Raw genomic sequence first — 26,173 nt, 5'->3', positions numbered from 1 at the left:
TGAAAACTTATAGCTTTTTGCATGAAAATGATTTGGCAGTTAAAGCACGTAAATCTATTGCTCTGGAAGCACATGTCTGACTGGGTACTGAAGTCCTATTTTCTGAACAATGTGTGTCCATCCTTCTGATAGGAATTCTTATGTAATCTTGCTTATGTTGTAGACTTGAGGTGTTGGTAGCTAGTTGGCTGAGAGAATTATGGAATTGCTAATGCAAACCAAACAGATAATTTATTTGTATGTTGACTAATTTCATTCTTGTCAAAACTGTCAAATCCTTTTCAGAATGATTGTCACCACCTCTTTGCTTGGCACTCTATCACATATGCAGTCACTATTTATGTAAGAGATGTCAGATGGAGCTTTTTCTCTCTTCCACTTAAGGCCAAAAGAACTACTGTGACTTAGTGATCGGACCAATTTTGTAGGTTTGTCTCATTTCATCTTCTTGTGCAGCTTGTAATTTGTCTGTTTTCCCCTTAATTTTAATTCTTGACTAATTTAGGGTGCTTTTCGTAGAATCATAGAATCAATCATGTTGGAAGAGACCTCCAAGATCATTCAGTCCAACCTATCATCCAGCCTTATCCAATCAGCAAGACTATGGCACTAAGTGCCTCATCCAGTCTTTTCTTGAACACCTCCAGGGACAGTGACTCCACCACCTCCCTGGGCAGCCCATTCCAATGGCAAATCACTCTCTCTGTGAAGAACTTCCTCCTAACATCCAGCCTAAACCTCCCTCGGCACAACTTGAGACTGTGTCCCCTTGTTCTGTTGCTGGTTGCCTGGGACAAGAGACCAATCCCCACATGGCTACAACCTCACTTCAGGTAGTTGCAGACAGCAAAGCGGTCACCCCTGAGCCTCCTCTTCTCCAGGCTAAACAATCCCAAGTCCCTCAGCATCTCCTCACAGGGTTTGTGTTTCAGGCCCCTCACCAGCTTCATTGCCCTTCTCTGGGCACGCTCCAGTATCTGAACATCTCTCTTGAATTGAGGAGCTCAGAACTGGACACAGTGCTCAAGGTGTGGCCTGACCAGTGCTGAGTACAATGCTGATAGTCCTTCCTAGTGGCCACACTGTTCCTGGTACATGCCATTGTCTCTCTTGGCCATCTGGGCACACTACTGGCTCATGTTCAGCCTGCTATCTACCAGTGCCACCAGGTCTCTTTCTGCCTGGCTGCTCCCCAGACACTCTATCCCCAGCCTGCAGTGCTGCTTGGGGTTATTGTGGCTAAAGTGTAGAACTCTTTACTAAGCCTTGTTATATCTCATCCCATTGGCCTCTGCCCACCCATCCAGCCTGGCAAGGTTCCTCTGCAGGGCTCTCCTACCCTCCAACAGATCCACACCTGTCAGAGTCAGGAGGCTGGTGAGAGGTGAGATCGGGGTACTGATGACTCGACTCAGCAGCTTCTATGCATCAGTACACTTTATTAGGGTAGTGAAGCCTCTTATATAGTGCTCAGAGGAGGTGTATACAATCAGCCTGGGGCTGGCACAAGTGGACAGTACAGATTGGCCCAGAGCCACGTGCAACGTGCAGATAGGTTGCCCTGTGCCAAAACAACCTGTGATCTCCACCCCAGGGGGCTGGCAGGCTCAGCCCCCTGTGGCAGTGTCCGCCCCAGGGGCTGGCAGGTCCAGCTCCCTGCAGGTGTGCGTGGGTTGCTCACTGTACTTCCAGCTCAAGGACATCTCCCATCACAAGTTCTCATGTTTACAGATCATGTCCTGCTGCAGGAGAATTCTCCCCCACACACCTGCTCCTAGCTTGGTGTCATCTGCAAACTTACTGATGCTGGACTCAGTCCTCTTGTCCAGATCATCAATAAAGATATTGAACAGGACTGGGCCCAGCACTGATCCTTGGAGGACATCACTAGTGACTGGCTGCCAACTGCATGTTGCACCATTCACCACAACTCTCTGGGCTTGGCCCTCCAGCCAATTCTTGATCTGTTTCAGAGTGAATCTGTCCAAGCCACAAGTACCAGCTTTGCCAGGAGCTTGTTGTGGCAGATGGTGTCAAAGGCTTTGCTGAAGACCAGGTAGACTACATCCACAGCCTTCCTCACATCCACCAGGTGGGTAACCTGATCATAAAAGCAGATCAGATTGGTCAAGCAGGACCCGCCCTTCCTGAACCTATGCTGACTGGGCCTGAACATGAGCCAGCAGTGTGCCCAGGTGGCCAGGAGAGCCAATGGCATACTGGCCTGCATCAGGAATGATGTGGTCAGCAGGAGCAGGGAGGTCATTCTGCTCCTGTACTCTGCACTGGTTAGACCACACCTTGAGTACTGTGTTCAGTTCTGGGCCCCCCAGTTTTGCAGGCACATTGAGATGCTTGAGCATGTCCAGAGAAGGGCGATGGGGCTGGTGGGAGGCCTTGAGCACAGCCCTACAAGGAGAGGCTGAGGGAGCTGGGATTGTTTAGCCTGGAGAAGAGGAAGCTCAGGGGTGACCTTATTGCTGTCTACAACTACCTGAGGGGTGGTTGTAGCTAGGAGGAGGTTGCTCTCTTTTCTCAGGTGGCCAGCACCAGAACGAGAGGACACAGCTCCAAGCTACACCAGGGGAGATTTAGGCTTGAGGTGAGGAGAAAGTTCTTCACTGAGAGAGTCATTGGACACTGGAATGGGCTGCCCGGGGAGGTAGTGGAGTCGCCATCCCTGAAGCTGTTCAAGGCAGGATTGGACGTGGCACTTGGTGCCATGGTCTAGCCTTGAGCTCTGTGGTAAAGGGTTGGACTTGATGATCTATGTGGTCTCTTCCAACCTTGATGATACTGTGACACTGTGATACTGTGATCCCTTGGCCATCCTGTAAGAGCTTTGTGATGGCATGTTGTGGAGGGCCTGTAGGCCCAAAAATAGGCTTATTTATGCCTTTCCCTGCCTGGGCATATTTTTCTGCCCAAACCATAGGTAAACACATTAAATGGATAAAAGGGGCACAACAGGCTTGGTGCCATAAAGTCTGGCCTGCCCAAGACCTCTGACTGTATAAGGTGTTTTTAAACATGTTGTGTAATCCCTCCCCACACCCATCTTATGCCTGCCTAGTGTAAGGCCCATGTGATTTACCATATCTGGAAAGTCCAGGCCTGTGGCTTCTGCCTATTACAGTATAGTTTGGCTGACTGCCAAAACCTGATTGGTCATTCTAGTGGCCAAGGGACCATTAATTTTGGCCCACATTCAATAAATGGGGGTACACAGGTAAGCAACATGCTCGGACTCCCCTGCTCATGCTCACTTGCTAGCACAGGCTGCCTTGCTCACTCACTCACTCATTATTAGGCTCAGACTCACCAGCACTGTATTCCTACTTGCTTTGCTGTTATTACAGAGGCAGAATCTCCCATAGTCTCCCAGCCGGCTGTGCACACTTGCACACCACTGTAGTGAGTTATCAGGACTAGATCCTGTATTGCCTGCCTTTATCTACGGAGCTCAGACTCCCGTGCAGCCTTGCATCTTATTGCATGCCCACTGCCTTATCATTGCCTGATGTGCACCATTGCCACAAGTTGCCAGGAGCAGACCCACTTGTCTGCACATGCGATCAGCCTATGTAGCCAGTGTTACATCGTGCTGAGACAGCACGACATCCTGCTTCTGCACCTGAGGTCTTGCCTAAGAATCCCTGGACAGAGCATTCAGAAGAAGCCAGCAGCACAAGGTCAGAGACAGTCATTTTCCCAGAAGCCGGGAAGATTCTCCTTTCCCCTCAAGCTGGGAGGATTCCAGCCTCAAAGTCCACGGGCAAAGCTCCCCTGAAGTTTGGACACTAGTAAGAGGCTGTGACGTAGCCCCGGAGGGTGATTGATAATTGATAAGAATTGTAAGTAATTGCTTTAAATGCCTCTCTAATTTCTATTGCCTCCTGCATAGAGCAGAAAGAATTTTCAGCCCACCTGCTGGGCAAATAGTATATAGACCCCAAGTGGTATTTGCCATGGGGAAACTCCTCTTTCTGTTTATAGTTTGAATGTTTGCTCGTTAGTAATAAGTTATAGTGTGGTATTACTCCTAGAATGTCTTCCATAACCATGTAGAATCCTTTTAATATTAATATACAGAGGTTGGGGGTGGTGAGAGTTCAGAATATTGAATTTAAAAAATAGAAATTTTTATAGAATATTATCTGACACCAATTAATTTCTCCCCTCTGCCACAATCTGCATGAATGGCGGAATACCCCTCTGCGACACAGCACTCAAGACAACCTATTCCATGACCTTGCCTGGCACTGAGGTCAGGCTGACAGGTCTGTCATTTCCTGGTTCCTCCCTCCGTCCCTTCTTGCAGATGGGCATCACATTGGCCAGCCTCCAGTCTCTGGCAACCTCTCTAGTGATCCAGGATTGTTGATAAATGATGAAGAGTGGCCTGTTGAGCTTATCTGCCGCCTCTCTCAGCACCCTAAGATGGATCCCATCAGGTCCCATGGACTTGTGAGGATCCAAATGGCTCAGCTGGTCCCTTATTTCCATCTGCCAGTTCAGGAGGCCAATTGTCCTGGAGACAACCTGTCCCACTATTGCAGATTGAGGCAAAGAAGGTGTTAAGCATCTCTGCCTTTTCACCTCTCCATCTAATAAGGAGTGGAAGTTGTTCTTGGCCCTTCTTTTGCAATCTTCTTCTTTTGGCAATCTTGTTGGTCTTTTTTCAATATATTGTCCCAAATGGGTAACATATATCTTATTTATGCTGAAACACAGTAACCACGTTTGCATTTTCTTCAAAGACTGTTCTGCTCTTTGGTAATTTCTTAGTCAGGTTCACTGGTAAAATTTCTCCGTTCAGGGATAATGCAGAAAGAACAATTTTTTCCACTAAAGGTCTAAGATGATTTATGCTAGTAGATAGTAAAGTTGGATTTTATAAAACGCTGTACACATGCCTGTTGCTGCACTGGGAATAACCTCACTAGAAACAGCTTCTTCTCATTTTTAACATGTCTTGTGGTACTCTATCATACCTGAGGAAGTGATACTAGACTTACAGCTTACATTTTGTGATTGAATTTTATTTTTCTTCTCCTATGCAAACTGTCTACAGACAACCACTTCTTAACACTAGTTGTTCTTTTTAAAATCACTAGTAGCTCACAGTCTTGCCAGTACAACACTGAGAGAGCAAGAGAATTATTACTGTATGGAGGAGGAAGGAGAGGAGAAAAAGGGTGATTGACTCACAGAAAGAAATCTGTAATAAAAATGCTTTAACTGGAGAAAATCCTTACTAAATATGGTAATCTTAAAGGCCAGAATGGTGCTTCCAAGTATTTTTTGGCTACATACTCCCCTTTTAGCCACCTGATAGAGCAGTTGTTTATGTGAAATGCCCTTGTAGCAGCTGATTCCATTTTTTCTCCCCAAGGTGCACAGGATACACCACATTAATCTGCTGGCATGGGGAGTTGGATAGACGTGACTTTGTGTACTGATAATTTTCCAGCTTATCTTCAGGTTCAGTGAATTACATATTTGTTTGTTTTGGTGGTTGGAGAAATCCTTCTATTTCTTTTTTTCATGTCTGAAATGGTTCATATTAAAGCTTTCATAATACCCTTCAGTTTCTTTGTTAAATTGATGTTTAAATTGGAATGAAAGTAGGAACCTTGGCAGTTTGGATAATTCATTTCATCTGGTGGCCAGCTATGTTAACAATCACATCATATGCCAGCACTTATACTAGATGAAAGGAGTCCCTGGAGCACTAGAAGTTCATTTTCGAAGTAGAATGAAAATACAGTTAGAGTCTTTGTTTCATCATTTTATTCAGTGAAAAGGTAAATTATTATAACAGAAAATTTTGGGTGTTAAAAGCATAATTTAAAGGTTATGTAGAGGGCTATTTTGGGTGGATTAACTTTGGAAGCTGAATGAGAATTGATCATTATTCTGGACAGGAAGTGTTCAGCACAATGTCAGCAAATTATGGCTTTTTATTCCAAAGTATTGAGCACTTGGAGGAAATGGGATGTTGTTAGCATATGAATAACATAAAAGCTCCATATTGCAAGATGTATTTGAGTCTTCTGAAATAAAATGCATGCCCTCCCCTTCATGTCTTCTAGTGCCTCCCCTTGTAATATAATGCAGGCTTGAACCCAAAAGCTTTCTCTTGCCTGCTATGGGCAAACTGAAATTCAAGATTCAATTGATGGTGCATAACTGCACATTCTATCACTTAGTAAAAGCATTAGCAATAGAAAATTGGCTTCCTGCATGAAGAGTAAGTCTATTTGGTGAAAAATAAGATTTTTGAAAGAAAAGTGATTTGTTTGTTTTTAAAGAGCAGTTCTCACAGAATGTGGTTTTGTCATCTCTATTTCCCCAATAATAATAGTGACTGTAACTACTCTGCATGAAAAGCAGGAGTTTCAACAGTTCTTTGTGTATGAGATTATTCTGATTTGGCTTTTATTATTGTGTCCTGTGATTACATTTCTAAAATTAATCCAAGTTACAATAAAACTCCAGATCCCACAGATTTATTTATCTACTGTCCTTAATGCATACTCTTTCTCTTCTTTTCTTCTCTGCTAACAAAGACAAGAAAGAATTATTTTATTTTAGAGCTGGGATACTGCATACAAAAAGACTGAGTCTGTGGGACGAGAGATTTTTTGACAGCCTATTATAGAAAAACTAATTTTAACTGTCAACTACGTATTTGCAGATATGTTTGGCTTATGAATCTTTTACTCATTTTCCACAGTAACTGTTTACTGATACAGTGGAAAAGCCCTTGTAATTGAGGGTCAGTGTAAGCTAAATTAAAAACGTTGAACACTAGGATGAAGCTAGCAGAAGTTGGATTCTCAGTACCTGTCAGGAAATTTCCAGTATTCTGAACCCACCCCAGTTCATACCAAGTGTGAGTCTGGCTCAGATATCTTTGTGTCTCAGATCATTGTTGGTTTCTTTGCTTTCTAATGACAGTTATTATAAATTTCCTTTTATTTTAATTATATCTTTTTAAAAAGCAAAACATGCATTTCACAATTCCCACTTCATTCAAATTTATAGTTATAAATTCAAAAGACTTTCTTCCTACTATGTCTTTCTAGCACTAGAGCACTGTGCTAGTTCCTGCTTTGCTGCCTTTGTTCAGCAGCACTCTCACCCACCAAAGCACCTAAGCATTTCTTCCACTTTGCACCTGCGAATAATACTGTTTAATTCAAGGAGACTGCAAATGCTTAAGTGCTTATCTGGACAGAAAACAAAGGGTGTCCTTCACTTCTAATGACAGTATAGAGGAAGGAAGAAGGGACTGATTTGTCTCATAGCTACTAAAAATGGTATTGCCTGCTTTATCACCTTATTACCAATGTGATATTCATATTAAGCTCACAACTGCACATGCAAAACTAAGAAAACAACTGAAACTGATACACTAAATATGCATATATGTTCTTCTTCCATGCAAGACAGAGAGTGAAAGAAACCAACCAACCAAAAATACAGAAACCTCATCCATTTTCTGTGTAGACATGCCCTGCTTTAAAATAAAACTTTTAAAAATCACAGTTGTTTTTCCAAATATTTCTCCACTGTTTAACTGATAGAGTCTCAACAAGATGCTTTTATTTCTGTAAAGCATACTTGGGAAAATAATTCCCTGAAATTTATCTAATACTTTAAAGGATGAGCCAGTGTGATGATTGCACATTCAGACTTATCAATAGCCTTGCTGCAGTTAAACCTGTTTCTGACAAATTAAAGACATGTCATGTAGTCTAAAACTCTTATCACCCCTGCCTGGTTTTGGGTTTAGTATACTATAAATAAATGTCATGTATTGCTATTAAGCAGTGCCTTGGTTACTCTTTAAACTGTCAGTAAGTCAGTGGAAATGATGTGTTAAAATGAACTAAAATAAAACCAATACATATACTTTTAAAGGAATGACTGGCCCTCACAGGAATCCTGCTCTACCCATATACATAATTAGACTATGAAAAGGATGATTAAAGATTGTGGCAACTGTCAAATGTATATAAATGCAATAAATGATAACCCATAAGACAAAGTATTATTTAGATGTAAAAACATTACATTGTATTATTTGTATTGATTTTTGGATGATCAGGTATGTAACAAAGTGCCTCTACTGGAAACACACAGGTATTTTCAATGGGGTCTTGAAAAACATTAGAGACATTTTTGGCTTTAAAAGGATGATAAGATGTTAAACAGTAACATTGCTGAACAAATCCCAGTCACGGAAACCCCTGTGCTAAAGAGCTTTGTGCTGATCTGCTGTGAAAATTGGCAGAACACTTCAACATTTGCTGAATAAAACTGCAATGAAAATCTTTCCAATGAATTCTTAAGACAGTCTTTCTAAGGTATTATGTGACTCCCCCAGCCACACAGTATTTGCCAGATATAATTGAAATAAGCACGAAACTGCAGCTCCTCACTGAGTGAATGGGATGGGATGAAAAGGGTTAGCTCCCTTGCTTGTCTGCAGAGAAAATACAAATAACTATGTAGATTAATTTTGCATGTTTAGTATGCATCAGAGATAACTGAAGGAAGAGAAAAGAATTAGAAAGCATGTTTAGTATGCATCAGAGATAACTGAAGGAAGAGAAAAGAATTAGAAAAGACGCTGAAGGTTGCCAAATGGATCAATGTTTTCTTGGAAGAACAATACTTATTTGTACTAAAATCACACAGTAAAAATGTAGACAGAAATATTTTTCTTTGAGCTTGGTGACTAATTTCTGTTTATGATTTGTCTAAAACATAAAGTGTCAAGCTGTCAGGAGGGGTTAAGAGGGGCAGATATAGATAAGGATGTGCTTACACTCCCTAAATGTGGATAAGCACATTCTTGCCTTCTGCATGCTCAGTCTTCACTTGTTCACTCAGAGGGAAAACAAATAACATCTCTTTTAAACTCTGTTAAGAATGGGAAAAAACTTAAGGAGAGTGCAACTGTGTTAAATTTGTTGGTGCAGGGTTCCGAACAACTACCTCAAGTATTCTGGATTTGTCACAGTCACTCATAAGGTCTTTGAACTATTCTTCCTATTGGTTCCTGTTATTTGAACCAGCAGGAGGCTGAGGAGGACAAGACTATAACTTACTGATGTGTTCAGAGAGCTACAATCTTGTGAATTGTGTTTCCTGCTGACATGTAGAATAGGATGGAAGAGAAGAGCAGAGTATCATGATACTATCAAACCTCTGTACTCTGGGTGGTTTGTTTGATCACCTTTTAAAGGATCAGTAATTTTAACATTATTGTGACCCTTTCTCTAGGTCAGTGGAGTTGGACTTCTGTCCTTGCTCCTTCACTCCTTATCCGCAACTATTGTATAAAGGCATTGTATTTTTTCAGAACTGGTGGTAATGAGAACAAAATCATAAAAGGGAAAAAAAGGACTGAGAAAAACTGTCCACAATGAAAACTAAAACTACTGAAAGCCTGCTTCCTGGCCATTATGTGACAGACAAAGTTTAGATTTCTTGTGAAAAAAATCTCTGATTAGGCTTGCAAACTTTCCAAACTTATGGGCTTATGTGAAATTAAATAAACACTATTGGTGACAGTGTTACACTTCTTCACAATAAGGTACATCAAACTTGACATTTGCTAATAGAACTTCCTTTAGATCCCAAGTGTGGATGTTTCAGTCCTTTTATTAAAACAAAACAAAACAATACAAAATAGGACAAAGCAAATGAAAGAGTCATGAAGAAAAGCAACGCTGAAGCACTAACTCACTTCTTAACACATTAATCTGAATTTTAGCTTTGAGGTTCTAACAACAAAATATGATTATAGTATTAATGTCAATGTTATTGTTGCACTTGTTCCTACTACATTTCACTTGTACTGCTGCTCAGTAAACTACCCATTGCCTAGAAATACGTAAGTCAATCAGCAACAAGACAAAAGGGAGTAAAGAATGTTTTATGATTTTCAGTGCCAGTAAGTACTGTGTGCTAGAAACCTGACCTTGATGTGTATACTTTGCAATTCTCACATGATCTTGTCTAGGTTTCTTAAAATTCCATCAGAGTCCAGGTAAGTTGGTTTTAAACAATAAAAAGGAAAATAATAATGAAAAAGAGCTCATATTTATTGTGAGGGTAATTGGACTAATATATTTTTATTTCTTAACTTTTCAATTAGTATTTATTTACCTAGTACACTAGTACGGAGCTGAATGCATTCTGTCTTGTAGCACCAGAAATACAGGGAGAATGTGCACCAAGAACTGCTTTCGTTCTTTGAGGGAAAGTGGAAATAACTATTCACAGTTATCAGGTATTTTAGTGCTAAATGCTGCCTAAGCAATAAAGGCATTTTATTTTTTACCACTTTCTTTAATAGAGTTTGATGATGAGAGCTAATAGTGCCTTTTTTTTTTTTTTTCCAGTTTTGCCTGGAGTAAATTACAGTCTCAGTAAATCATTAGGGCTGGATCCCACAGCTGTAAGATTATTGATTTGTGTGTGTGTTAACAAGCAGAGAATGCTAAACACTTACATAAAGTGGTTCAATGGCTTGCTGGTTTCTTTTCTGATAGCTAAATGACTTTCAGGAGGGTGGCTTTGACCACTGTGTAATATGGCAGGTAAATTTAAATGTATCTTCTGCTTTCATTTTGCTCAAATTTTGCTGAGGGAAGTGGCTCAATTCCTAACTCTTGGAAGAGGTCATAAACAGTGTTATGAGAATAACAGTAACAGAACTATATACCCAGTTATTCACTATAGTGTGTGATGAAGTAGGTGAACAATGGATTTTATTACATGTAATAACAAAGAGTGTACTGGTAAAAGAAAGCCCTACCCTTGTGAGCTGAAGTATATATTTCACGAATTGTAACATGAACAAAACGGAGGAGCTCAAAAATTACAGTGTGGAAATTAATATGTATTGGTGATCTTCAGACAATAGTGGCACTGTACCTAGTGAAGGCTGTAGTTTCTGCTGTGAGCTTCCATAAAGCTTATTGGCCTTTGATGCAGCATGTCCTATAAATCAGTGAGGTTTAAATAGTGCTGCCCTCTTGAACACCTGCTTATCTGCCTTGAGAAAATTCTGTAGTGGTTTAAACATCACTTTATGACATTGTAAGTAATGCCTGCTCTAGAAGCACTTGGAAGAGCCATTAAAGTTAAGAGTCTATCAGCATTTCATTATAAAACTCGATTTCAAAAGGTTTATAACTCAGCCATTTAAAAATGCATCCAACTGAAACCTGGTGTGAGACTCACAGCATTTTCTAGTGTTGGATGAATTATTTCAGGTGGTCTTTTTATTTGTAGGAGAAAAACAGGAGAAGGATTGCAGATTTTTTTTTGTTCTTACAGAAGAATTTTTTCTTGCAGGCAATGAGCCTTGAACATGGACATTTTATTTCCATACAAAATGTCTTTCTGATTATGTACTTTGAAAGGTCTTATTGGGTCATGTGCACAGATAACTTGCTCTTATCCTACTCCAATATGTACTTCATTAATGAGCATGAAACTTTTCAAAATGCATTTTAGGAGAGATTTTGGATTGCTTCTAGTTTTGACAAATAGCATTAGGTGTTTCATGCAATGAGCAACAACACTGAACTCTTAAGTTAGAGGTCATAATGATTTTATTTATTACTACTAGTTTCTTAAAAAAAAATTCAGGTAACATTTTTATCAGCTGCTAAGCACACCAGTGTTATATCTGAGCTATTCCAGTTTATTCTCCAAAGGAGAATAAAGGGTGAGATTTGGTCACAGATCAGCTTTTGTGAGGACATCAGATCTGCAGCATCTTTGCAGAAAAATCAACTGAGTTTTATGAAAAGAAAGAAAAATAAAATGAAGTTTCCGAAGTGATCCTTTATAGAATTCTGAAGCTCCAGAATACATACAATTTTTGAAAGGTGTGCAAAATGGAATAGAGACATAACAACTCAGTTTTAAGCTGCTGAGAAGAGTTTCAAACTTTCTTGATGAAACAGCATTCAAAATTCAATTCATTAATGGTGAAGGAAAGTTCAAGATGGTAAGCAAAAGGTGTTCTCAAGTAGAAAGCAGTTATGTAAGTAGACTGTTGTACTGTATGCCATTTTCAGTGTCAAACTTGAGCAACAAGGCAGCACTACAAAAAAGTCTGTGTCTGAGGATATCTCGGATAAATTGCTGAGAAATTACTACTTTAAAAATAAAATATTTAGTTGTTTATAATTATTTTATAACTTTAGGTTATTTGTTGTGATATGTTGACATTTAAATTGCATTCATCATGCAGGAATGGAAAGCTATCTTCTACTGTTTGGTGAATGTTGATTTAGAAGTTGTTCACATTTTCTTTCTTCTTCCACTTGTTCTTTCAAATTAAAATTGGGATAATTGCAATTCAAAGTAAATCATAGAACCACAAAAGTATCCAGTCTGGAAAGGACCTTGGAGATCATCAAGTCCAGCCATTTCACCCTCTCCACCAAGTCTGTCACTAAATGTTTTATCTTTTAGTATGAAGCTGAATTGCACAATGATGGCCAGTATTTTGCACTCCCTTAAAAGAGGACAAAGGAATGTGAAGGGGAAATGATGACTTAAGGTGGTCTCAATTTGTATTTGAATTGAGGCGTCTGGCTGCAGAGCTGTAGTTCAATCGATATTTTTTTCCTTGTTTTAGGTTCCCTTGAACACATCCATATCTTACAAAATATCAAGTTAAGGAGGGACTTAAAAATGTGTCAGGTCTGATATGACTAATTGTAGGCAGTTTTACATGATCAGGAACTCAGGTAGTCTGCAAAAAGCTAGGAGTCCATTCTAAATTGGCCAGGATATTTCATTTTCTCTCACAGGCATCACCAGAAGAAAAAGTTCCAGGACAAATGGACATAGATCTGTGGATGGATGCATGTGTACACATGTATATGCATTTTTACTAGAGACATAAATTATGCATAATGGAAATATGCCTTGTTTATTCAATGAAAGTTTACTTGTACCTTATGTCTTCTTCCTGGTACATTGCTTTTTATAGACTACTCTGACCATGCAGCCGAGTCTGACTTTGCAGTCATGGCATTTTTTACTGAGTGGACAGGCAGAAGCCACTTCTCAATGATTAGAAATTGCTTGTGTTTTCCTTCTTGGCCTTATACATTTGGCAGTCCAACTTGAAATCAGCTCTTGTTGTTTTATCTACCTGTTGTATCTGTTATACTGTTGTATTATACATTCATTACATAATTTAATAATGCCATGGACCAGTGGCCCTGGTTATCTAGTTGTATCTCTTATCCCTGTAGAGACCTGTCAGTTTATAGAGACAAGCATTTGACCTTTGTTTATCACAGGGTCTGCTGCATTCCTGCAGAGCCCAGCCCAACTTGAATATAAAATATGTTGTTGCGTCTTAGTTTGGAAGAAGCACTAAATTACACTGAGAACTGTCCAGTGCTTTAACACAGTGAACACATTGTTTGCCTGTGAAGGAGAATTCTGAAAGCAAATCAGTGAGACTTGGTTCAAAGTAAATGATGCTGACAACTGAATGGTAGTACCATGTTGATCTGGCCTACTACTAGGACTTTTACATACCCTAGGAAGAGCTGTCAAGTTAGTGAAATAGAAGTTTTATTTATTAAAAAGAACAACAACAAAACAAAAACAACAACAAAAAAAAACCCCAAGCAAACAAACCAACAACAAAAAAAACAAACCCAAACCTTTTACACTAATTTGTATTTTAAACCAGACCCTGGCAGCAAATGTGTGAATGACTTTGAACAGATGACACGGTCAACATCTAAGTGACATCAGGTTGATTTCCAGACTTAGACTTGAGCTGAAAGTGTTGCTGAGTAACAAGACAATTTGGAGTACAGGGACTTTAGGGCTCCACAGGTTTATGACAAATGCAGTTGTGGTTTTCAAATAATCATTGAATGGTTTAGGTTGGAAAGGACCTCAAAGATCATCCAGTTCCAAGCCCTGCCATATACAGGGACACCTCCCATTAGCACAGGTTGCTCAAGGCAATATCCAGCCTATATAAGTCTTGAACACCTGAAGAGAGGGAAAATCCACAACCTCCCTGGGCAACCTGTTCCAGTGTTCCACCACCCACACTGTAAAGAACTCCTCCATAACATCTAGTTTAAATCCCCCCTCTGCTGGTTTAAACTCATTACCCTTTTCCCTGTCATTACAAGACCCTGTAAATAATCCATCCCCAGACCTTCTGTAGGCACCATTCAGATAATGGTTTTGGAGTACTTTTTCTGGTTAGAGGCTCCTATTGCATTGATCAGCTTTGCTACTATTTTTTGAATAATACATGTAGGGAAAGTGCCTATGCAAAAGGAATAGAAACATGAAAAGGGCAACTAGTGATTTATGCTAATAAAGATGTAGTTTATTGCTCCTAACAAGCTTACTTGAAGCTAGGATTACAGGCTTAGCAACAGCAGGAATGCATACCTAAGTATATATCAACTGTACAGTGTTTATAAGTGTGATACTGCTGAAAGCATTGCAGCAGAGTCCCAGACAGAAGTGTTATAAATTCTCCATTCTACTAAGAGCAAAGGAAAGATTTTAGTGCTGACAATGTGTACCTTCATGTACACTTGCTTTGTAGCTTTTCCACCTTTAAGGAGATGACAGAAAGGGACCTGCTGAGACGCTTGGACCCTCACTTAGATTCACTCTGCCTGTTGTTTTTAGTTCAGATTCTTAAATTTGTGGTGATTGTTTATACTCAGAAACAGAACAAATGAATTACTATCTAACTGTAGTGGTTTGGCAGTTTCCCACACATACACTTGGAATCACCAGTTATATAATGAAGCTATATTTACAGCACAGCACGTATTTACAAACATATGTACAAAATACTTAAAAATATTTACAATTATACACAAGTTAGAGGTAATACATCCCCTGTAAAGGGCTTTCTGGTTCCTTTTGCTGGAAAATCACCCTTTTTAGTTTTTAAAAAACCCTGTTTTGTTTTTTTTTAAATTACAAGAGAAGCATAGGGAGTTGAGGTAGGAAGAAAAAAAATGATTCTTGCTTTTAAGAATATGATGTGCGCATGATTGTGCAAAAGTGGATAGGTTGCTACTGAGTTATCATGCATATCTTGCTGGGAAGGTGGTACAGATTTGTTAATGTACTATGTAGGCAAGATGTATGGAGTAAAGTCAAATCTGTAACTTCTGTACCTTGCCTTCTTATTTAATGTGCATCTAGGGAACATATACCTACTTTTTTTTCATGCTTATCTGATGTATCCCAGAAAAAAAGGCCAAGACGAGCCCTAGCAATTGTCCATTGTCTATTGTCATAGAGGGGGATTCTCAATACCTACGCCTATTTGGCAGATGGGAAAAATTAATTGGGGTGAGATAAATTTATATAAAAATATATATTTATTAATCTCAATATTCTGAACTCTCGCCACCCCCAACCACTGCATATTAATATTTGATACATGGTTATAAAAACAATGTAGGATAAAATATGTACAGAAACTTACTAATTAACTAGCAAATATTCAAACTATAAACAGAGAGAGGAGTTCTCCCCGTGGCTTAAGGCTGTTTGGAGTCTCTATGTTACTTGCCCAGCAGAGCGGGCTGAGACTGATTCTGCTCTATGGCAGAGGCAACTTATATTACAGAGGTATTAAAGCATTTGCTCACAATTCTTATTAATTATTAATCACCCTCTGGGGCTGCATCACAGCCTATGTCTAATGTCCAACTCTCTAGGATCTCTGCCTGTGGACTCTCAGGCTGGAACATTCCTGGCTTGAGGGGAAAAGATGAATCTTCCCAGTTTGTGGGGAAATGGTGTTCTCTAACCTTGTTCTCCTTGGTCACAGGAAGGTGAGTCAGAGGAGGTGGTGTCTGGTGAGCAGCAGATTTAAACAAGGAGCAGCAGAGGCGAAGCCACAGCCTGGTTTGGCAAGAGAGCAGGACCGAGGCTAGCTCAGCTGAAACGCGCTTTCTCGAAGCCTTTTTTCTCCTCCATTTTGAGGCTCTCTCAACCCGAGGAGCCCAGAAGGGGGTAGGGAGTGGCAGGCACTAAGTGCTCACAGGAAGGTGAGTCAGAGGGGGCGGTGCCTGGTGAGCAGCAGATTCAAATGAGGAGCAGCAGAGGTGTCCCTGCTGAGCCCAGCTCAGCGCGAGCAGGGGGAAAAAAAAAATCTCCATACTAACTTAATCACATCGGACCTTCAGGAAAGCCAGACATGGTTCAAACTAGGTCCAAGCTGTACAACACTTGTAAAACTGTGGGCACCCAAACAGAGCCCACCTGTAGGAATGCAGGCGTGCAGATGACTGGATGTGAGGAGTGCTGGAGCCTGGCACTCAAAGTCAAGGGAGACACAGGCATTGGCTGCATTAGGTGTGAGCAGATTGATTGTCTGCTTAACCTGGCGGCTGAACTCAAGGGAGAGGTGGAACGCCTGAAGGCTGAAAGGGAATGTAAAAGAGAGCAACATGCTCTGCAGTCCCCCTTGCCAGAGGGAGATGAACGGAGCAACCAAGGAGAATGGATGCAGGTGCCTTCTAGCCATCTTCACATCCCGAGCTGCCCTTACACAACAGATATAGGGCACTAGAGGTTGAGGATGAGGTGATCCTGGAGCAGGCAGAAGCATCACCGGCTGGGAGGGCAACTGAGACAAATCAGTTGCCCGCTCGCATCAGAACAAGTACCCAGAAGAAAAAGAGGAGGGTAATTGTTATTGGTGACTCCCTTCTGCAGGGAACAGAGGGCCCCATATGCTGGCCAGATCCCTTCCACAGGGAGGTCTGCTGCCTCCCTGGAGCCCGGGTCAGGGATGTTACCAGGAGGCTGCCTACTGTAGTGCAGCCCTCTGATTACTATCCCTTATTAGTTATACAGGCAGGGAATGATGAGATTAATAACAGAGGGCTAAAAGCTATCAAAAGGGACTTTAAGACACTGGGGAAAGCAGTTGAGGGAGCAGGGGCACAGGTAATCTTTTCATCTATACCCTTAGTCACAGGCTGGAATACAGAGAGGAATAGGAAAGTGTATTTGATGAACAAGTGGTTCAGAGGTTGGTGCATCCAACATAACTTTGGATTCTTTGATCTTGAGGAACTTCGTCTTGCCACAGGTCTGCAAGCAACAGATGGGATACAACTGTCACAGGGGAGAAGAACCCTGTCACGTGACCTGGCTGGGCTTGTTGAGAGGGCTTTAAACTAGAATGGAAGGGGGAGGGAGTTAAACATGACAGCACCAGAGATAAATCAAAGGGAACTGAGGATGGTAGGCTAGAGATAGGGGTAAAAGCAGCAGCCCAGCTGAAGTGCATGTACACTAATGCACGCAGTATGGGTAACAAACAAGAGGAGCTGGAAGCTTTGGTGCTGGAGGAAAACTATGATATTGTCGCCATCACTGAAACGTGGTGGGATGACTCACATGATTGGTGTGCTGTAATCAATGGCTACAGACTCTTCAGGAGAGACAGGCAAGGGAGAAAGGGTGGGGGAGTGGCTCTGTATATTAGGGATGCTCTGGATGTCATGGGGATAGAAATCAAGGATGATCAAGTTGAGTCATTATGGGTGAGAATTAAGGGGAAGGCCAACAAGACCGATATCCTGGTTGGAGTCTGTTAGAGACCACCCAATCAGGAAGAAGAGGTTGATTTATTACTCTTTAAGCTACTGGAGGCTGTCTCAAGATCACCTGCCTTTGTTCTGGTGGGCGACTTTAACCTACCAGACATCTGCTGGGACTTAAACACTGCAGAGAAGAAGCAGTCTAGAAGGTTTCTAGAATGTGTGGAAGACAACTTCTTATCCCAGCTGTTACTTGAGCCTACCAGGGGGGCAGCCCTGCTTGACCTGCTGCTCACAAATAGAGAGGGGCTGGTGAGGGATGTGGTGGTTGGAGGCTGCCTGGGGTCCAGTGACCATGAAATTATAGAGTTTTCAATACATGGAGAAAACAGGAGGGACATCAACAGAACCTCCACACTGGACTTCCGAAGGGCAGACTTCAGTCTATTTAAGGAACTAACTCAGAAAGTTCCTTGGGAAAAAGCCCTTGGAAACAAAGGGGTCCAGGAAGGTTGGACCTACTTCAAGAAAGAACTCCTGCAGACACAGGAGAAGGCAGTGCCATTGTGGTGGAAGATGAGCCAATGACGGAGGCAGCCAGACTGGATGGACAGGGAGCTGCTGAAGGAATTAAAGATGAAAAAGAGAGTGTATCACCTTTGGAAGAGAGGGGAGGTGTCCCAGGAGAAGTTCAAGGAAGTTGCTAGGTCTTGTAGAGGAAAAATTAGAGAGGCAAAAGCCCATTTGGAACTCAGGCTGGCCACGGCTGTCAAGGAAAATCAAAAGTATTTCTTTAAATATATGAATGGCAAGAGAAGGGCCAAGGACAACCTCCAGTCCTTGTTAGATAGAGAGGGGAACATAGTGACAAAGGATGAGGAAAAGGCAGAGGTGCTTAATACCTTCTTTGCCTCAATCTTCAATAGTGGGACAGGTTGTCTCTAGGACAGCTGGACTCCTGAAGTGGTAGATGGGGTCAGAGACCAGTATAGTCCTCCTCTAATCCATGAGGAAGCAGTAAGGGACCTGCTGCGTCATTTGGATCCTCACAAGTCCATGGGACTGGATGGGATCCACCCTAGGGTGCTGAGAGAGCTGGCAGCTGAGCTGGCCAAGCCTCTCTCCATCATTTATCAGCAGTCCTGGCTCACTGGAGAGGTCCCTGAAGACTGGAAGCTGGACAATGTGATACCCATTCACAAGAAGGGTCGTAAGGAGGAGACAGAAAACTATAGACCTGTCAGCCTGACCTCAGTGCCAGGCAAGGTCATGGAACAGGTCATCTTGGGTGCCATCACTAAGCACCTACAGGATGGCCAAGGGATCAGGCCCAGCCAGCATGGGTTTAGGAAGGGCAGGTCCTGTCTCACCAACCTGATCTCCTTTTATGATCAGGTTACCCACCTGGTGCATGTGGGGCAGGCTGTGGATGTAGTCTACTTGGACTTCAGCAAAGCCTTTGACACTGTCTGCCACAAGAAGCTCCTAGCCAAGCTGGCAGCTCATGGTTTGGACAGATTCACTCTGTGCTGGATCAAGAACTGGCTGGATGTCAGAGCCCAGAGAGTGGTGGTGAATGGTGCCACATCCAGTTGGCAGCCAGTCACTAGTGGTGTTCCCCAAGGATCAGTGCTGGGTCCAGTCCTGTTCAATATCTTTATTGATGACCTGGATGAGGGGATTGAGTCCAGCATCAGTAAGTTTGCAGATGACACCAAGTGGGAGCAGCTGTTGATCTGTTGGAAGGTAGGAGAGCCCTGGAGAGGGACCTGGACAGGCTGGATGGGTGGGCAGAGGCCAATGGGATGAGATTGAACAAGGCCAAGAGCAGGGTTCTGCACTTTGGCCACAACAACCCCAAGCAGCACTATAGGCTGGGGACTGAGTGGCTGGAGAGCAGCCAGGAGGAAAGGGACCTGGGAGTACTGGTAGATAGTAAGCTGAAGATGAGGCAGCAGTGTGCCCAGGTGGCCAAGAGAGACAATGGCATCCTGGCCTGCATCAGGAACAGTGTGGCCAGTAGGACGAGGGATTGCTGATGCCTTGCTGTGTTGTCCCTCCATCAGATGTCAGGGTGGTGAAAACCCCCACAAGGACCAGGGCTTGTGACTTGGAAGCTGCTTCTGTTTGCCCATGAAGAGCCTCATCTGCTTGGCTCTGCTGGTGATTGGAACAAGGTCTCCAGAGAAGTCATGGTTCCAAGCCTATTTGTGTTCAAGAAGTGGTTGGACAATGCTCTTAGGTACATGTTTTTTATTTTGTAGGTTGCCTTGTATAGAAGCAGGATTTGGAATCAATAATCCTCATGGGTATGTTTCAGCTCAGGATATTCTATGATTCAAGATACCTCAGCTGTACTGCCCTATTTGTGACTGGGATATGTGGACACAAAAAATAAAGTTTCCTTCTGTATTTTCACTTGTATGAAAACACAGGTGAAAACTTTTGCCAGCTTGAGGATCCTTGGTCCAGGACTGGCTTCTTATTCTCCAGAGTTATATGTTCATATTGAGCTGTTCTTGTCAGTTTGTAATCCAAGTTTTAAATGGTAAAATGTCTGTCATTTCTGTTGGAGAGCACTAGTACACAAATGGCTTAATTGTTCACAAAATGATTTAAAAAAATTAATGTCTCAATCTTTGAAGCTGTTTTCATATTTGAGTTTGGCAAAGGAACCATACATTTCTCATACTTCCTGTCATTTTGTTTGTCAAGTCTACAGTTAAAAAGTTAGAAACTGACCTTCAGCAGCTCATATGGCTGGAAGGTGGTTTTTGGTGTTTTGATGGGGACTTTGTCTATGGTCACAGGTTCTTGTGCATGTAGATGCAGTATCTTCAACTTTATACTTCTAGTTTCATATTAGGAAATGATTGTGTGTAAGATACTGATTGAAAGAGAGGCAAATGTGGATGTTCTTACAAGATATAGATTGAAACCTGAACTAGAACACTTCAGAACTTTTTAAATGGAAAGATATCTACACTGCTAATGACATCAGAACAAGACTTTTCAATCCTGGCAAACATGCTGAAGGTGGTGAGATAAACCAATCCTATATGAAGTTTCAGTTTATTTTGAGGGTTTCTATAGCTGGAGTACTTCTACATTATTTGCCCTGAAATGTTTCTATGCCCTTCTAATACTCTTTAATCTTTCTCTAGACAAAGAATTTGATGACTTATGGCTGATTTTTGACACACTCATTCTAAACAGTTGTCTGTTCAGTCACCATTGTGCTTAGCTGAGAGTGATTCTACAGTTTAGAAGAACTGAGAAATATGTGTAACAGTCCTCTGAGTACCCAGCTGTTTTGTGAATTTGAATAGAGATTGTTCTGCAGCTTAAAATTGCAACCAGTCTCTCTCTCTCTCTTTTTTTTTCTCCCTAAATGTGGAGAAGCACTGGCAAGTACGGGGTGTATTGTGGAAGACTGTTGCTTGTGCTGCATCCAGGATCAGATTGTATAGCTTCAGCTTAGTTGTGTGTGCCAAGTCAGGAGCATGTGTGTTCTTTCATTTCTTGTGTTTGTCTCCGTACTATACATGTACAACTATACAAAGATGTCAGACTATGTGTTACAGCTTTAAGTCATGCTGTACAACTATACATGTACAACTATACAAAGATGTCAGACTATGTGTTACAGCTTTAAGTCATGCCTTCTCCACTGCACTGCACAGCTGACTTTAACCATGCCAGGCACTTACTCATGTCAGCTTTGCTGTTGTGCTGACAGGTGCTGAGAAGCACAAGAATAAAAGCTGTGGAATAATTTTCTCTCACTTTCTGATTTCTTTAATGATTTAGTTTTATTTGGAAAAATAACAGGAAAGTTTTGTACAAATTATTTAATGTGCTTGGTGCAAATCTTTTTCTTTTCACAGTATCACAGTATCACCAAGGTTGGAAGAGACCTCACAGATCATCAAGTCCAATGCTTTACCACAGAGCTCAAGGCTAGACCATGGCACCAAGTGCTACGTCCAATCCTGCCTTGAACAGCTTCAGGGATAGCGACTCCACCACCTCCCCAGGCAGCCCATTCCAGTGTCCAATGACTCTCTCAGTGAAGAACTTTCTCCTCACCTCAAGCCTAAATCTCCCCTGGCACAGCCTGAGGCTGTGTCCTCTCGTTCTGGCGCTGGCCACCTGAGAGAAGAGAGCAACCTCCTCCTGGCCACAACCACCCCTCAGGTAGTTGTAGACAGCAATAAGGTCACCCCTGAGCTTCCTCTTCTCCAGGCTAAACAATCCCAGCTCCCTCAGCCTCTCCTCATAGGGCTTGTGCCCAAAGCCTCTCACCAGCCCCATCGCCCTTCTCTGGACACGCTCAAGCATCTCAATGTGCCTGCAAAACTGGGGGGCCCAGAACTGAACACAGTACTCAAGGTGTGGTCTAACCAGTGCAGAGTACAGGGGCAGAATGACCTCCCTGCTCCTGCTGACCACACCATTCCTGATGCAGGCCAGGATGCTACTGGCTCTCTTGGCCACCTGGGCACACTGCTGGCTCATGTTCAGGTGGGTATCAATCAGCACCCCCAGATCCCTCTCTGTCTGGCTGCTCTTCAGCCTGTATCTCTGCATGGGGTTGTTGTGGCCAAAGTGCAGCACCCTGCACTTGGAGCTATTGAACCCCATCCCATTGGACTCTGCCCATCTGTCCAGGCGGTCAAGGTCCCGCTGCAGAGCCCTTCTGCCCTCCAACCCAGCCACATCTGCCCCCAGCTTAGTGTCATCTGCAAGCTTGCTGATGACTGACTCCATGCCCTCATCCAGATCATCTATGAAGATGTTAAAGAGGATGGGGCCCAGCACTGATCCCTGAGGGACACCGCTAGTGACTGGCTACCAGCTGGATGTGGCACCATTCACCACCACTCTCTGGGCTCATCCCTCCAGCCAGTTCCTAACCCAGCATAGCGTGTTGCCATTCAAGCCACGGGCTGACAGCTTAGCCAGCAGTTTGCTGTGGGGGACAGTGTCGAAGGCCTTGCTGAAGTCCAGATAGACCACATCCACAGGCCTCCCCACATCCACCAAGCAGGTCACCTGATCATAGAAGGAGATCAGGTGGGAGAGGCAGGATCTGCCCTTCCTAAACCCATGTTGGCTGGACCTGAGCCCTTTGCCATCCCTCAGGTGCACAGTAATTGCCCCCAAGATAACCTGCTCCATCAGTTTCCCTAGCACTGAGGTCAGGCTGATGGGACTGTAGTTCCCAGGTTCCTCCATCCAACCCTTCTTGTGGATGGGGACCACGTTGGCCATTTTCCAGTCTCCTGGGACCTCTCCAGTGAGCCAGGACTGCTGGAAAATGATGGAGAGTGGCTTGGCCAGCTCAGCTGCCAGCTCTCTCAGCACCCTGGGATGGATCCCATCTGGTCCCATGGACTTGTGGGTGTCCAGGTGGCTCAGCAGGTCCTGAACTAATTCCTCATGAATTTCCAGGGCAACACACCGCTCCCCAAACCCATCCCCCCAGTTCAAGAGGCCACTTGCCCTGAACTCCTCCCTCCTTACTGTTGAAAACTGAGGTGAAGAAGGCATTCAGGAAGTCAGCCTTTTCCTGGTCGTCAGTTATAGTGTTCCCCTCCAGGTCCAGTAAGGAGTAGAGGCTCTTCTTGCCCTTCCTTTTAGCATTGATAAATTTATAAAAGTGCTTTTTATTATCCTTCACAGAGGTGGCAGCCTAAGTTCTAGCTGGGCCTTAGCCTCTCTAATTTTTCTCCTGCATAATCTGGCTACCTCCTTAAACACATCAGGAGAAGCTTTCCCCTCCTTCCAGAGGTGATACACCCTCTTTTTTCCCCCCCAATTCCTTCAGGAGCTGTTTGCTCATCCAGGCTGGTCTCCTTCCCTACCGGCTCATCTTTCGGCACATGGGGACTGCCAGCTCCTGTGCCTTCAAGAGCTCCTGTTTAAAGTAGGTCCAACCATCCTGGACCCCTTCGTTCTCAAGGACTGCTGCCCAGGAGACTTTGGAAATAAGTTTCTTGAGTAAACTGAAGTTTGCCCTCCGGAAGTCCAAGGAGAGGGTTCTGTCATAATTCCTCCCTATCTCCCTGCATATTGAAAACTCCACTATCTCATGATCACTACCCCCCAGGCAGCCTCCCACTGTCACATCTCCTACCAACCCTTCTCTGTTGGAGAGCAGCAGGTCAAGATGAGCTTGACCCCTAGTGGGCTTCTTTAACAGCTAGGTCATGAAGCTGTCCTCCATGCACTCTAGAAATCTTCTGGACTGCCTCCTCTCTGCTGAATTAAATTCCCAGCAGATATCTGGCAGGTTAAAGTCACCCACAAGAACAAGATGAGATGATCTTAAGACAGCCTCCAACAGTTTGTAGAATATCTCATCTGTTTCCTCATCCTGGTTGGGTGGTCTATAACAGACTCCAACCGGGATGTCAGATTTGTTAGTCCTCCCTCTGATTTTAACCCACAAGCTCTCAATCCCAAGCTCAGTGGCAAGGAGTGACTCCCTAATATACAGAGCCACCCCTCCTCCTCTTCTCCCTTGCCTATCTCTCCTGAAGAGGTTATATCCCCCCAGTAGAGCACTCCAGTCATGCCTGTCATCCCACCAAGTTTCTGAAATGGCAACTATATCATAGTCACCCTGGTGGACCAGAACTTCCAGTTTCTCCTGCTTGTTACCCAAGCTGTGTGCATTGGTGTAGATGCACTTCAGCTGGGCTCTCGATTCCTCAGTTGTCCCTAGTTTCCTTCCCACTCTCTCCTTCTCAGAGAGAGTAATTGCCTCACCCACCCCCTTCAGATCTAGTTTAAAGCCCACCTAATGAGCCCTGCCAACTCCAGTGCCAGGACTCTCCTGCCCCTCCTAGACAACTGCACCCCATCACGATTAAGCAGGTCTGGCTCAGTATAAGTTCCCCCGTGGTCAAAGAACCCAAAATGCCGCCGCTGGCACCATCCCTTGAGCCAGTTGTTGATATCACAGGTTCTGCTGTTCCTCTCTGTGAACTTCCTTGCCACAGGGGGAACTGAGCAGAACACCACCTGCGCTCCCGCCCCATCTATCAATTTCCCCAGGGCTTTAAATTCCTTTTTAATTGCCCTGGTGCCCTTCTCTTCAATTTCATCCCTGCCAGCCTGTATTACCAGCAAGGGGTAATAATCAGAGGGCTGGATTAGGTTTGGGAGTCTCTTGGCGATGTCCCTAACCTGGCACAAGGAAGGGAGCAGACCTCCCTGTGAGATGGGTTGGGATGACAAATGGGTCCCTCTGTCCCCCTCAAGACCGAGTCCCCAACAACTATAACCCTTCTCTTTTTCTTGGTTTTTGTTCGACATCTATTATAAAAACGTTTGGAAATGTAGCTTTTCCTCCAATCCATTATTTGATATAATGGTCTGATCTTACTCCCACACCCAGAAAACAGAAGGCGGATCATAGTGGCATTTTGTAAGAAGAAACTTCATCAGAAAAGACTAATTCTGAACCTGGTTCTTGATCTGTCAACGTGCTCTCATGGCAGCTTGCATGGTCTCTATGTGCTGTGTATCTGATATCTGGTATCTGCTTAGCTTGGGTAAGCATTTGCATGTTGCGAGGTTTAGCTAGGACTACCAAAAATGTGGTGAAACGTTACTGCAGAAGTCTGAATAAAAGAGTTTTCATCATACTACTTCCTTTAAGTCTGAATTCAGTGATGTTCTCCCTTATCAGACAAAATCAATTACCAAGCTTTTGTTTCCTATTTGTATTAAACTTTGCTCTAAGAATATTATTCTTGTCACAAAGTCACTTCTTTCCTTATGCATCAGAAGCTGCTAACAATGACATGAAAAAAAAAATTACACTTCTACTGTATATACCCTTGCCTAGAGAATCTTTCTGCTGTAATGATGCATTTCACCAAGATTTTTGAATCGTAGTATTTTTCTGAGCATTAGTGGTTTTGTGAGAGTTTCAGAATTTCCAAAATTTTATTGTTTAAATGAGTGTAAAAATCTCTTTTCTTACACTGATAAATATAAAACTTGCAAGTCTTAGTGCTTAAACTACATCTGTCAAATTATCAAGTCATACAAGCCTGCACACGGTGTAGGCATTCTATGCATATCCCCTTGACAATCTGCCAGCCAATTATCATGAGTTTATAGCACTGTAGTTACTATACTTCTGCGTAAGAAAGGAAATTTAGTGTGCAGAGCCTAATATTGCTTACAACTTACTGAATCTAGTATACTAGATAGTGTGTGTATAGTAAATTTGTACTTTTTACCTTCCTGAGGGAGTTAGGATTTAAAAGATTGCTTTGCCAGATATTGAAGGAAAACACAAATCGTTCTTATGTGAGGAAACCCTCTACGTTCAAAAACTTCGCTAATCACAGGCATCCCTCAGTAGTTTGAAAACAGACGTATTTCTCAGAGTCATTCTTCAGGAATGGTTGGAAATTATTATTGCATGCTAATCTGGGGGGAAAAAAAGTATTTCCCTGTTTCTGTTTACTTTAGAAGTTAATAGGCTTGTTTGTGGAAAGTCTTTGGATGTATACTGCTGAAAATATGACAGTAATCTTTCAACCCTT

This window comes from Pogoniulus pusillus, chromosome Z (genome assembly GCF_015220805.1).
Source record: "Pogoniulus pusillus isolate bPogPus1 chromosome Z, bPogPus1.pri, whole genome shotgun sequence".
NCBI lineage: Eukaryota > Metazoa > Chordata > Aves > Piciformes > Lybiidae > Pogoniulus > Pogoniulus pusillus.
This window is presented reverse-complemented; position numbering follows the sequence as displayed.